Source organism: Rhamphochromis sp. 'chilingali' (assembly GCF_963969265.1).
Source record: "Rhamphochromis sp. 'chilingali' genome assembly, chromosome: 2".
In the NCBI taxonomy this organism is placed as follows: Eukaryota; Metazoa; Chordata; class Actinopteri; order Cichliformes; family Cichlidae; genus Rhamphochromis; species Rhamphochromis sp. 'chilingali'.
The window spans coordinates 46,690,549-46,703,295 of record NC_137930.1 but is presented as its reverse complement, the minus strand read 5'-3'; the positions used below and the strand labels follow the sequence as shown (position 1 = coordinate 46,703,295).

The 12,747-nt window shown below is 41.8% G+C and overlaps 1 protein-coding gene across 1 annotated transcript in view; it reads right to left on the bottom strand.

Annotated features, from left to right (window-relative positions):
- LOC308392002 (alpha-1,3-mannosyl-glycoprotein 4-beta-N-acetylglucosaminyltransferase C-like) overlaps positions 1-12,747 on the bottom strand; it is a 74,678-nt gene that overhangs the window by 49,972 nt on the left and 11,959 nt on the right. The window lies entirely within an intron of this gene.

The window sequence follows — 12,747 nt, the reverse complement described above, 5'->3', positions numbered from 1 at the left end:
CCAGATTTGACAGAGAAACACTCATTTTTAACACTCGATTTTAACTACTATCATTTTACACCTCAGAGTTACATTAAAAGAATGTGACTCTGCTTAGAGTAAAATTAACTCTACTTTTGCAAGGAGACTATTAACACCAAAACATTTAACACTTTTGAATTTGCTGTGTATATTTTACCGCCCCCCCCCCCCCCCCCCCCAAAAAAAAACAAAACAAAAAACAACAACCCAGAAAATCTAAATTAATACACAAAACTATAAATCACCAAAACATTGTGAGAGGAAAAAGGATTAAGATTCATGTTGTTGAGAGTGTGAGTGTCCTGGACTAAAATAGGTGAATACAGCTGCTTCATTTCATCCTGTCATTGTTTCATTGATGGACAGTTTGATGGTACTCCTGTGTGGTTTAAGGGCACTTCAGCAGAATTTACTGAGGATGCAGGTGTTATCAGACGGCTACAAGCAACATAACATTTTGTTTGTTGCACAAAATGCAGGAAAACATTAAAATATATTATATTTTTTTACATCACATCTGGTACACTGTACCAGGGGTCATATAATAATTTTTATGATTATTATCATTATTACCTTTGTCAAGGAGGTTGTGTTTTTGTAGTAGTAAGTTAGCCAGATCGGTGAAATGCTTCTGTAGTAAATAAAAGAAATCTGTCAGTATGACTCTTATCGACTATATAGATTTTAAGATTCTGTGTATTATTACATGAATCTATAATTAAATTGCTCCCAGTTACCTGCTAAGCTAATCATCAAAACACAATCTAGCTGGTCCAGGGATATAAACCAGGAAACAGACATAACTCTGCAAAAATACTTTCCTGCATTTACCTTTTTTTTAATGCCTCAGGACTGACACGCTGCTGATCTACCTGTTTGAAAATGTGTTTGTGCAGGCAGTTATAGAAGCTCTGTGACTCATTAAACATTCATCGGGCAGGCGAGCGTCTGCTGAGAGCTGATTCTTGGCATTTAGACGAGAGGGAGACTACAGTAAACACATTTTCTGAGTGCTGCTCTGTGGTCCACATATAATCAATTCTGCTGTTGTTGCATTTGACTTGCTGTGGGGCAATAGGGCGAAGGGATCTGATATCACCGAGGACCTGCCAATAATAAATTTCAACACGTGAGAAAAGACCAAGGGGTGGGGGTTGTTCTGGGAAGTGCCAAGCTAGTCTGAACCACATTTTCAGTAACAAACAACGCTCCTGTGAGAAGTCAACAATGCCCCAAGGTGAGAAGAATGCTATTTGTCACTGTAGACGCATGACAATGTGTGCTGCATCAGTGCAAATCACGCACTAGCTGCCCGCAGTGAGATTTCACATCTGAAATGAAACTGCCTGAGTGGGAAATACAGACGATAATAAGTATTCTCAAAGCACATCACTTCCTCTCAGTTTTGCAGGAACAAGGGAAATCCGCACAGAGCATTAAAAAGGGCACAGTCTCATTGCCACTACTTTGGGCGGTACATATGTGGGAAACAGAAAAGATTTAGAGATGCAGCAGAATATGGGGGAGAGGATGTTGGTCTCCATGGCGACAAGTGTAATAGAAACATCAGTGTGAGCTCAGTGGAAGAGTGGCATTGAGATGCCCGAGTCTTTGTGACTCTGAAACTATACAGCTCACTCTGAAATCATCCCACACCTCTACAGAGAGCGAGAGGAGGGAGAGGTGTCAGAGCGCACAAAGCTCTGCTCTGAAGCGCACGCTGTCACTTAAATTCCCAAACTGTTGTCAGTGCAGCCGCAATAAGTCTGATGTTCGAGGCTTATTCAGTTCAGTAGAGCATTCAGACTATTATTTATCCAAGCTGTCACCTTGAGCTCACGACCAAAAAACAAAAAAAATGTACGAGTTCAGTCAGTCAGCAGGCTAAATAAGCAGACTCGTGATAATTCCTCTGGCTTCAAGGAAAGTCAGTTTAAAAGTTTGTTGGCTTTGCACAAAAATAAGGTTTAAAAAGCAAGTTGTACTTCTGCTCCGCATGTATTACATTATACATTCCTTAGTGGCCCTAGCCTCTACCCACCTCTACTCATCCCACACAAGCAATTCAATTCAAATAAATCTTATTTTGTTTATATAGTGCCAAATCACAACAGTATTTACCTCAAGGTGCTTGATGCCATGAGGTATGTAAAGACCCTACAATAGTAGATTGTCCTCTGGTTGTTGAGGTTTTCAATGAGCAAATACGGAGGGAAGAAAAAATCTATTTTAACAGGAAGAAACCTCTGGCAGACCCAGACTCGAAGAACAAGAAAAAAAAGTCACTATACCACAATCAGAGGTTGAAATCTATGCCTTCTACTATGACGCAGAAATAGTTGTAATACAGAACACAGAACATTCACTGTGAGTAACAACATGATTGGCTTAAATGTTTCCTGTTTCAGCTGTTAATTGGCTATTTGTGGGCAAACTGTCCTAATAGCGTCTCAAAATTCTCCCATAGGTTAGAGGAAACCCACAAACTTGGAAACTATTAGAGATACATGGATTGCAATTCTCTTGGCACATGACAAATAGCACATTGCTATTTCCTTTCTAAGAATTACATCAAGAAAAAAAATTGTCCGATGCAAAATATTATTTTCATAATGAAAAAAAAATTGCTTTGAAAATTTTGATCCTTTGTTTTGATCCCTGCTGCTGGCTTGTGGCTGGCTTTGGGCTCTGGATAGCTTTGGCTTTAGTCACTTTTTCTTTGTTAGCTTCTTTCAAATATTAAGCTAAGGGGGATTTCCGTGTCTGATTCGGTCTGTTGTCGCAAGCGTTTTCATTGTGTTGTCGCACGTTTTATTTAAACAAACTTTGTGTGTTTACATACTGTGACAACCTTTAACACTATAAATATATTAGTGTGTGGCTGTGAGTGTGTGTGCAACTATTTGCATGCGCCACTGTGTGGATGTTGTGTATGCATGAAACAATCAGCTCATAATTGTAAGCAGCAGGCTGACCAGATGCTCATACGTTCGGACCGAGAAAGCTGGAAATTGGCCAAATTAAGTCCCTGGCTGGTTGATCGGTGCATCCCTAGAAACTATAACACCTATCTTACTTTAAGCTCAACCCATATGAAGGAAACTCATTCCAGCTGTTTGCGTTTGTAACCTCATGATCTCATTCTTATAGTATTTGCAGTCATGGCCATATGCAAGGATTAGAGTAGAGATTTAAACTCCAGTTAAGGCGATTTTTCAAGTATATATATTTACAAATGTACCTGATGTTAATGAGCTCTTTCTGGCATTTTTAGCCCATTCATCGCCTCAAAGCTGTGCTCAAAAGATTACAAGCATTAAAAAAATAATAAGCAGGAATTCCCACATCAACTAAGGACTACATGTAACTGACCTGTCAGTTCATCAGGTGTGGGTTTACAGTTGATACAGTCCACAGGGTCTTGCATCACATTAAATGTGACTGCTATATGCCACTGTGATAACCAGTGTTGGTCAAGTTACTTGAAAAAAGTAATCAGTAACTAATTACTGATTATTTCCCCCCAAAAGTAATCCCGTTACTTTTTGTTTTTGTTTTTTTAAATGTCTGGATCATTTTTAACTGGGATTTACATTTGAAAGACAACACTCCCTCTTAGCCATCCTGAGTATGCCAGCAAGGAAGTGTGCCACATCATCAACTGTCCCCTGCCACACAATCTTTTTTTGTTTGTTTGTTTGTTTTTTTTTGCTTTTTTGTGTCCCGTTTGGATCTTTAGCCATCAGAATTGTTGTCTTAAGGCCAAGAAAGATGCCAAGTGGATTTATTTTACCAAGTGGATCATCATGGCCTTGCCATATTGGTCCATTTGATTGACCTTTATTATAATTATGAATTTATTTTATTTTCAGTTGCTACAAACGGGACAGACATGACTGGGGGATAGGACAGGGAGAAAGAATGAAAGAAAGAGAGGGAGAGAAAGAAAACCAAAGGGGAGAAGAGACGGTGAGAAGGGGGGGAAGAAAGAAAAACAAACAAACAAAAAAAAAAAACACCTGGGTCACCTGTATGGAGAAAAAAAACAGAAGAGAAAGCAAACAACAAAGAGCAACATAATAAAAAAAACGGCACCATCACAATAAACTAGCTAGCAGTAGATATCAGTAGATACTAAATAATAAACGATATTGTGCAGCACGCAAGATAGACAGCGCACAATGTGCTTTGAGGCAGCAGCCAAGAAAGCTGTAGTCCGCGTCTGTGAATACCCGTGTGTACACCTGTGTGCATACCTGTGTGGATCAGCATGCTTGCATTCCAAAGGTTTCTCCATGTAACGATCTGCTAGAGGGTGTGGGGGGGCCACAGCCCCGTCCTCCAGGGCATGAAGCAGGTATGGAGGAGATCAAAACTCCAGACATCCAGAGGCCCCCAGAACACAAGAGACCAAGGAAGACCAACAGAGGGGCAGCCGCGCCACTGTCCCAGTAAGAGCTGAGGAGAGTCCCAGATGAGGGCTCACTCAGCAGCCGCGGAGCAGAAGCCAGGGGGAGTTGCAGTGACGCGCCCGTGAGCTCCGCCAGCAGCCAGCTGTGCCTGAGTGACCGAGCCCGAGGCCGGGGGCACCCCACCTCCGAAGTGGCCCGAGCGAGCCCCAGGCTCCAGGCCCCGATAAGCGGCCGCCAAGGAGTGAGCCGGTGTGTACCTGGACGCCCACCCCCAGACACAAAGAACCACCAACGCACCGACACCTGAGGGAGTCCGCCACTGGCAGGGGAAGTGGTGGTGGGGGGAGATAGGCCTCCAAACCTTGGAGGGCCTGAGATGTCCCCAGAGAGGTGGCGTCTGATACCCAACCTGACATATAGACACAGACATACAGGCACACACAGATACAAACATCCATTCCCACCCTCATGCTCTCATATGCACTCACTCCACACTCAACCAACGTGGAGACAGACATAAAGAGACGCTGTACACACAATCACACTCCCCAAGCGTACTCTACGAACCGGGTCTAGGTACCCTTGCCCCTGGAGGGGGGAACTGCACCCAGACCCAGGTGGTGTTACCCTTTTCCCTGCGGTGGGGAGAGGCAGACCGGGGCGGTCTCCCTGCTGCTGCGGAGTCGGGGCGACTCCGCAGCAGCAGGGAGGCCCCACACTCCAGACCGCAGTCGGACGGCCAACTCCTCCTAGCCCCCCCGCTCCAGCAGGCCGCAGAGAACGGGGGTGAGAGAAGACTCCAAACCTCCCTCCACCTGCTCATTGTAGTGTTGATGCATGTGTGTTCTAAGGTGCAATTAAAACCCAGGAGGGCATGGAGCTACCTGCCAAGGAGCAGCAGGTAAGCACATGGTCCCTCCTGCTAGCCCTCAATGTCTACGTGTATTCAAAATTGAGAGGTGGGCAACGACGCCAGGGGTGAGGTGTACACCCTGATGGTAATTTGGACTCCGTGTATCGTGCCCACCCCCAAGATCCTATATGTATGTGCAATGAGAGTGTGAGTAATGTGAATGTCTAAGTTGTGGGATAAAATTGAGGCAGAGGCAGCCAGAAGGGGGTTAGGGGGGGGGGGGGGGGGGGGGTAGCCTCCTCTGCACCCTGGTGACATACCCCTACTCCAAGGCCCTGCATGTGTGGGTGGTTGTGGTGGAGCGGGAAGAGGGAGGCAGCTGGAGATGGGGAGGGAAGGAAGGGAGGGGCACTTTTCTGATTACTTATTTTCAAAAGTAATTAGTTACTTAGTTACCTTTTTAAAAAAATTATTTACAGCCTGAATAGGTAATAAAGCAATAGATCTTTCAGCCCAATCCATCATATAATAATAATAATCCATCATATAAAATGTAATCAAATAAAAAAGTTTCTTTTTGAAACTAGTTTTATTAGTTTTAATCTTTTAACTTTACGCATGAAGCAAACATTAAATTATATGCAACATTCTCTGACTGGAAGAAGAAAGTTACTTGTAACGCGTTACTGCCCATCTCTGATAATGACATTATTTAGTTGTAGTAATATCGCTCTATACAATCAAATTAAGTTTTATTGGCATTAGTCCACCAACTGTTCATCATCATTATCATCACTACCATCTTTAACTAATGTTGTTTTTGTGTAGGCCTAATGTTGCCTGGTCATATTTTTTCTTTCCCGATTAGTTCCAACCCGTCACTGTTTAGACTGACGTTGGATACATGACAGTTTTGCCGTTAATCACAGAGCATTCCATGAGAAATGGTTGTTATGTAGAGTCCTGTCATTAAGAAATCAAGGATTTGCTCATCGAAAAGTAACAAGTAAGCAAAAACTGTGTGAAAAATTAAACCTTCCTCCTGTTTTGCTGCAATGCAACAGACAGAAGAAATATTTCAGGAAAAACTCTGAACTCTTCCACAACGAGGAGATCCAGTGCCTCAGCTGTGTAGTGGAGGGGTGCATTTCCAGCATGGTTTCATCTGTCTACTTCTAACTTTCCTGTGATGGCACATTTCTGTCTTGACTAGTGTAATCTATAGAGCGTGAAATATGACCGAACGGCTTTATGGCTTTGCAGTGATCAGATTTCAACCAGTGTGTAGACAGGACTGGTAGCTGAATATAACTTTGTAAATTATATTCTATATTAGAGTCAAAGACAAGTCAAACCCTTGGAGAAAGGATGAGTATGTTGGCCATTTGACCTTTCAGGTTTCATATAAAAACATGTAGCAAGTGATTTGTGCATTGAAACTAATGAAAGGATGCTTAAAAGTCCATTCACAAACTTAATTTCACGAGGATTAAATTCAAAGTAATGCCTAAAAAACTATGGCTAAGTACCAGTATGTGTTTTAAATTATATAATTTTTCATGCATTACAGCAGCGCAGTAAAGATGATAACTAGCCAGGACTGTCGGGAATGTCCTGGGAAAACAGGACATCGTGAGCAGGAAAACGCTGGAGGAGTGATGTGTTGCCAGTTTGAGTAACAGTGAAGTTGTAAATGATAGCTGCAGTCTGTAATTATTTACATCAGTCTAAAAAAAAAAAGGAATGTCAGTTATTCGCAAGATGAAGCAAAGCAACGGTGAAACAAGATGCTTTCCAGGAGTAAGTCAACCCCTCACATGTCTGACTGATGAGCATTCTGGGAAACATCAGTCTGAACTCCCGGTGATCTCCAAAGGATTTATTAGCATTCTATTATGTTCATCTTATAGTAGCAGCTTCCTGTGCACGCTTTTGGCAGACAGCTGAGAAATGATGGCTTGCCGTTTTTCTGCACTCTCTAGCTACATTTACAATGTGGGTTTTGGGCTTGTTTCCAAATTACTGCTCCTGTCTGATTTTTTTGGATCACTGTTTACATCTCTGCTTGGATGTAATAAATATCTGATATGAATGTGGGCTGACAGCAGTGTCACGAAGCGTTCAAGGGATAAGAAAAGCCTCCACGCTTTTACTGCTCAAATTAACACCCAAGGTAGTGATAACCAAAATCATGACTGCATGCCAAGAAGAAGATGGATAAATAACAATTCTGAAATTCAGACTTGTATTTACGGAGCAGGTATAATAAAGTTACCCCCTCCACTACTATTAAAGATGATATCATGAGTTAGGCACAATGTTTAAAGTGTAAGGAGCAGCATGCATGTGGACCTGCTAAACTGAGCAAGTAAAATACAAAGTAGGCTTTGTATTTTATCAAACAACAGGACACCATCTGCACCATCCATCCATTTTTTTGTCGGTCTGGGCCTTGGGAATTGGAACAGCAGTCTATGAAGAGATGCCCACACCTCCCTTTCCACGGCTACCTCTTCCACTTCTTTGGTGGGACACCAAAGAAGTGGAAGGGGTCTCTCCTCAAGCAACTAAGAGGAGACCCTAAACCTACATGTTGAAGAGATTATGACTTTTGGCTGGCTTGGGAAGGCCTTGGCATTCCCCCAGAAAAGCTAGAGGCTGGTGGCTGAGTAGAGGTCTGGGCATCTCTATAGACTGCTGCCTCAGCGACCTAGACCCAGATAAACAGCAGAGGATGGATGGATGGATTTTTATATATTATCCTGACCACTTCTATTAAAGACACAATTGTGTAACTGTTACCCAATGAATGTTTTAGGGCCACAGCTCTGTTGGACCCTGTTTATTCTGGACAATCTAAAACGTACTGGCTTGTTCTTAGTTTATGAAACATATGCATAAGCCCATGTTTATGGAAGGGAATTAAAATAGATAGGGACAGGCTGCAGGTAGAGGGTTGACTGCTTACAGCAAGTTTTTTTTTTTTTCGCCTTATAGATTTTGGATGGATGGATTTTAGCTAATGCAGCTTTAGGCTAAGTAAGACATTTTGTTGTCAAGACTGAACTTCAGTGCTCACTGTGAAACACATCTTATGAAATCCACACAAACATATTTATATTTGACATGTTCCTGTCTCACTTTGGAAAACATGTCTGACTCCAGGGGTTTTGAAACTGTCATCATGAGGTTCCCTCATCATGCTGACACGAAAATTGCCCGACTGACACAGTTTGTCGGTAATAAAACGAACCTTTAACGTTTGTGAAAATGTCACATGAAGATTGTTGAGCGGTTTTGATGGGAATTTCATATTTCATATTAGATGAAATTGGAGTGGATTGGATTAGACTGGATATACCTATAATAAATTAAGTTAGAAAAAAGAAAAAACATGACTTACGGACTTTTATAAAAGAGGATTTGCTGTTTGGTCCTCTAAGACGAAAAGAAGTTGAAAAGCTAAACCAAACTGTCCTACATCACTTCTAAATTCTTTTTAAATTAGTAGCAATAAATGAATAGATGAATATTAATCAGCTAATACTTAGCTGCTGTAAGCCTCCTTGTTCCTAAAGATTTCATCAGCATTAACACAGGATTGTTGGGGTGGGATTTTGTTTGTGTTCTCAAAAGGATTAGCTGAGGACATCCCACAGTCTCACAGTTTATCTTTCCGCTTTAAAGTGGAGATGTGGATGTGCTGGGAGAAAAGGTTTCTCTTTTTTTCTTTCTTGGCAGAGAGCAGCAGAGTCTCGCTCCCTGATGGTTTTTCTTCACAGAGGCGCCGTTTTGACGAGAAGAGAAAGTGACAGAGAAGGACCTGCACATCAACCTCAGCTTCATCAATTAAGATTTTTAAGCCATCTGAAGTTACTCTCATTTCGAGTCTGAGAACTGCACGCCTGCCTGGAAGAATAATGAGAGGATGGCTCTACCAGAGGTTTACTTCGACTACGAGTATAACAATTCACTGCAGGAAGTGTAAAACATCTTCTCTCTGCTGACCGGATCAATTCTAATTTTGTTCCTAAAGTCAATACTTCCCTCATATCCCCCTTTTTTTCCCCTGCAACAACCTTATTTATTGGACCTTTGTGTGGATGTAGACGGTTAAATTCAATCTGATTTTCTCACTGATCTCGTAATGTGTGATGCATTTTCGTACGGTTCTCACTTCCACTTTGTGATCTGATGTGGCACCTTTTTTGTTCAAAGACACAGATATCTCGTCCACTGTGATTCTGTTTCTCATCTTTAGGGAGACCTCTTTATGTAACACTCTACTGTGGACTCCTCTGTGAAATGGCATGACGGCATAACTCTATTAAACAAACCTGTTCAATTCACAGCAAAAATAAAGATGAAAATTTACATTTTTTCATGAAGGAGTGATGCTGCTTCACTTTTCAAGGCTGAGTTGGAAAGAAATTAGCATATTTGAACTCTTGAGATCAAATATGCAAATATCTTCTAAATGGTATTAGAAGACAAACAACACCTATTTCCAACCATGTCAGTAAGGCAGACATGCTGGCAGCACAGGTGACTATGTTCAGGCACTGTTTACATTTCACGCTGCAGGGGGTCCTGTTGAGTCACACGGTCTATAAATGTGACTTCTAACTGATTTTGAGATTGTCTGTGCATTTTACAACCTTTGATTTTCAGTTATAGACTACGCACATTTGGGGGAAATTTTAATTACAGTGAATATCTAACTGAAAGTGCAGTAACCAAATTTAAAGAAGTTAATTTAATGCGAGGCAAAGTACGGCTCCTACTTCTGACAGTATGTGAGAGCAAAGTTATTAATGTATATGTGTCTTTCATGGGTTCTTTTTTCTGAATTGCACTTTTTTTTTTGCAGTCTTTGTCTCTGAAGTTTGCCCAGTGGCCCAGTAGTGTGGTTTGCACACTTGTCTAACTAGGAAAAAATCCCTGGTTCCCAGATCCCTTTGGGGTTGTTTCAAGAAGTGCATCGGGCATATGGCATCTGCCAAATCAAACATGAGGAGTGACATCTTGTCAATAAGCGAACAGCTGAAAGAAGGTTTCATTCACAGAATGTCACCTCCTTCCTTTCTTTATTTTTATATTATTTATTTAGTTAGTTAGTTTTACTATAGTTGCCTTAACATGCAGAAATAAAAGCATACTCAAACTTGAGTATTAAGTATCTGTCTTCATTTGTTTATATTCAGGATGTGCATGAAGCATGTTTAACCTTTGCAGTATTTATCTAAAACCTTAAAGTAGCCGTTGAGGTGTTTTAGGGTGGGTGCTGGTTGACCTTTAACCTTGATGGATTTTTTTTTTTTTAGCCTGAACTTCATTTACTCAAGAAGCTTTGCCTATTGCCAAGCTGCCATTACATATAGGAACGGGGTCTTCACAACTTGCTGGTACACTGGTGTTACCTGAAAGTACAGCCAAGTCCCAAATGAACTTGAGCTGATAACAACATAATATGAAGATGTTTGGATCGACCCCCTCATCCCAGTCCCTCGGACTCGCCACTGGCTGTTCTAGAGGTTAAGAAGCCTCTCGGAAGAAGGGCGAAATATCCATTTGCCTTTTTCAAGCTCTCAGCACTACTATAACCCAACAAGTTCTCACTCCCAACGCTAGGTGACAAATTGTCAACGGAAAAAATGAGGAAACATGAGAACCGTTTGGAATCAATCTACACATGTTCGTTCATTTTACTTAAATCGCTTTGGAAAACACTATTTAACGTCATTAAAGTGCTGGTTAGGGTTAGAGCTGGAATACATGGCTGGAACGTATATTACCGCGGGACCATCATTCTACTGTATTTCACCCATAACCTGGCACGTAGCATAAGCATGCGGAAGGTCACCTTTCGCGTTCCTCAGGAACGTCGCGGGACGTGACAAATGGTCAGGATGTTACGCCTCGGCAGTGAGAACGGGCTGTATAACCTGGATGAATGCAAACCTACTCAGTATTACTCAGTATTCACAGGGATGGTTGTTCAGTATCTGACCACCCATCTAAATATTGTTGCAGACTACAAGAAACCACCAGCTCCTAACATTGCTTAGATCATAACACGCAGACATCTTCTTTCTGATTTTTAGAGACCTTGGCTTGAGGACAGCTGGGTTCAAACCATCAGATCTGACAAAAGAAAAGTAATTTTAAAGAGCAACTCCCACTGTAACCCCTTTAAAGTATGTTGGGAGTTTCATTTTTTTATAGCTGCTCTAAGAATGTGGTGAGCCAGTGCCTTTGTTCCCGTAGAAAATAACTCTGTAATGCCTTTTGTTTCATGCTGCCAGCATTCACGATAATCAAAAGGATCTGTCAGGAAACTTTGAAACTGGGTCCTTCACAAGGTGTGGCTGTCTGGCAAACCTGCCACCAAAAGAAGAGACAGGCTGAGCTTGTTAGGACTGGAGGAGCCGCGTATTGTATATAGCTGCCAACTGGGATCTTTAAACATCGCAGCAAGGCAAACTTTGCATCATCTTGCATGCAATAATCTCAGAACAATTGCCAAACCATACTGCCCCAGTTTAAGCACATTCTGCTTTATATTATGCATGCCTGCAAGCTGAAAGAAAAGAATCTTCTACTGTTAAACTGTATTTGAATCTGTATGCTGTCTGCTTTTATCCTTTACCTTTTTATGGATTTCATTTTTCTTTGCTTGTGTAGTAGGGGAATTCCAACACTGAAAGGAAAGGGTGATATGTAGAAAACAATGTGTGTACAAATAGGGTCTGGTGTGGAATAATGCAGTTTGTCCCACCTACTCACAGACTAATAGTAGAGGTCGACCTTTCCTTTCGCGTGTCTTTCCTATCAAACACGACCGGCTGCGAAGTTAAGCAGTCTACAGTTTAATGACTGAATCAGCAGAAGGCCTTGTGAAATCTGTGTTCTTAATGAAACCTGAAAGCCAACTAACAAAGTCTCAACAGACAGAAAAAAATGATGCATTCAGGTGCATCTTGCATACTTGTAAAATTAAACATTTTCAATTCCCCATTCCTTGAATTACTGTCAATGTTCCTGTCGTGACTTGATGACTACTGTTTTTAAGCCTTGTGGCGAGAATAAGGCACGGCGGGACCACGGAGTATCATTTAGAGCCGTCTTTATTCACATCTCACCACAACACAACCCCCACACACCTGAGTCCCTGTGTTTTAACCCGGCGTGATTACGGATGCCATGCAGGTGCATCCGCCCTCCCTGCACGGCACCGCAGACCACGCCCCACCACAAGCCTCTAGTTTGGAATTTTGGTCATCACCGTCCTGTTTTTTGCTATCCAGTGTGACAAATCTGAATGGTGAATGGAATGAAAATTGTATAAAATGATACAAAAGTCACCACAAACTACTGTGAAAGTGTGTGAGGCTCACCCAACATTACGCAAATTACATTTATTGACTGTCAAGGAACCAAACTATTTTGGTAACTAAAATA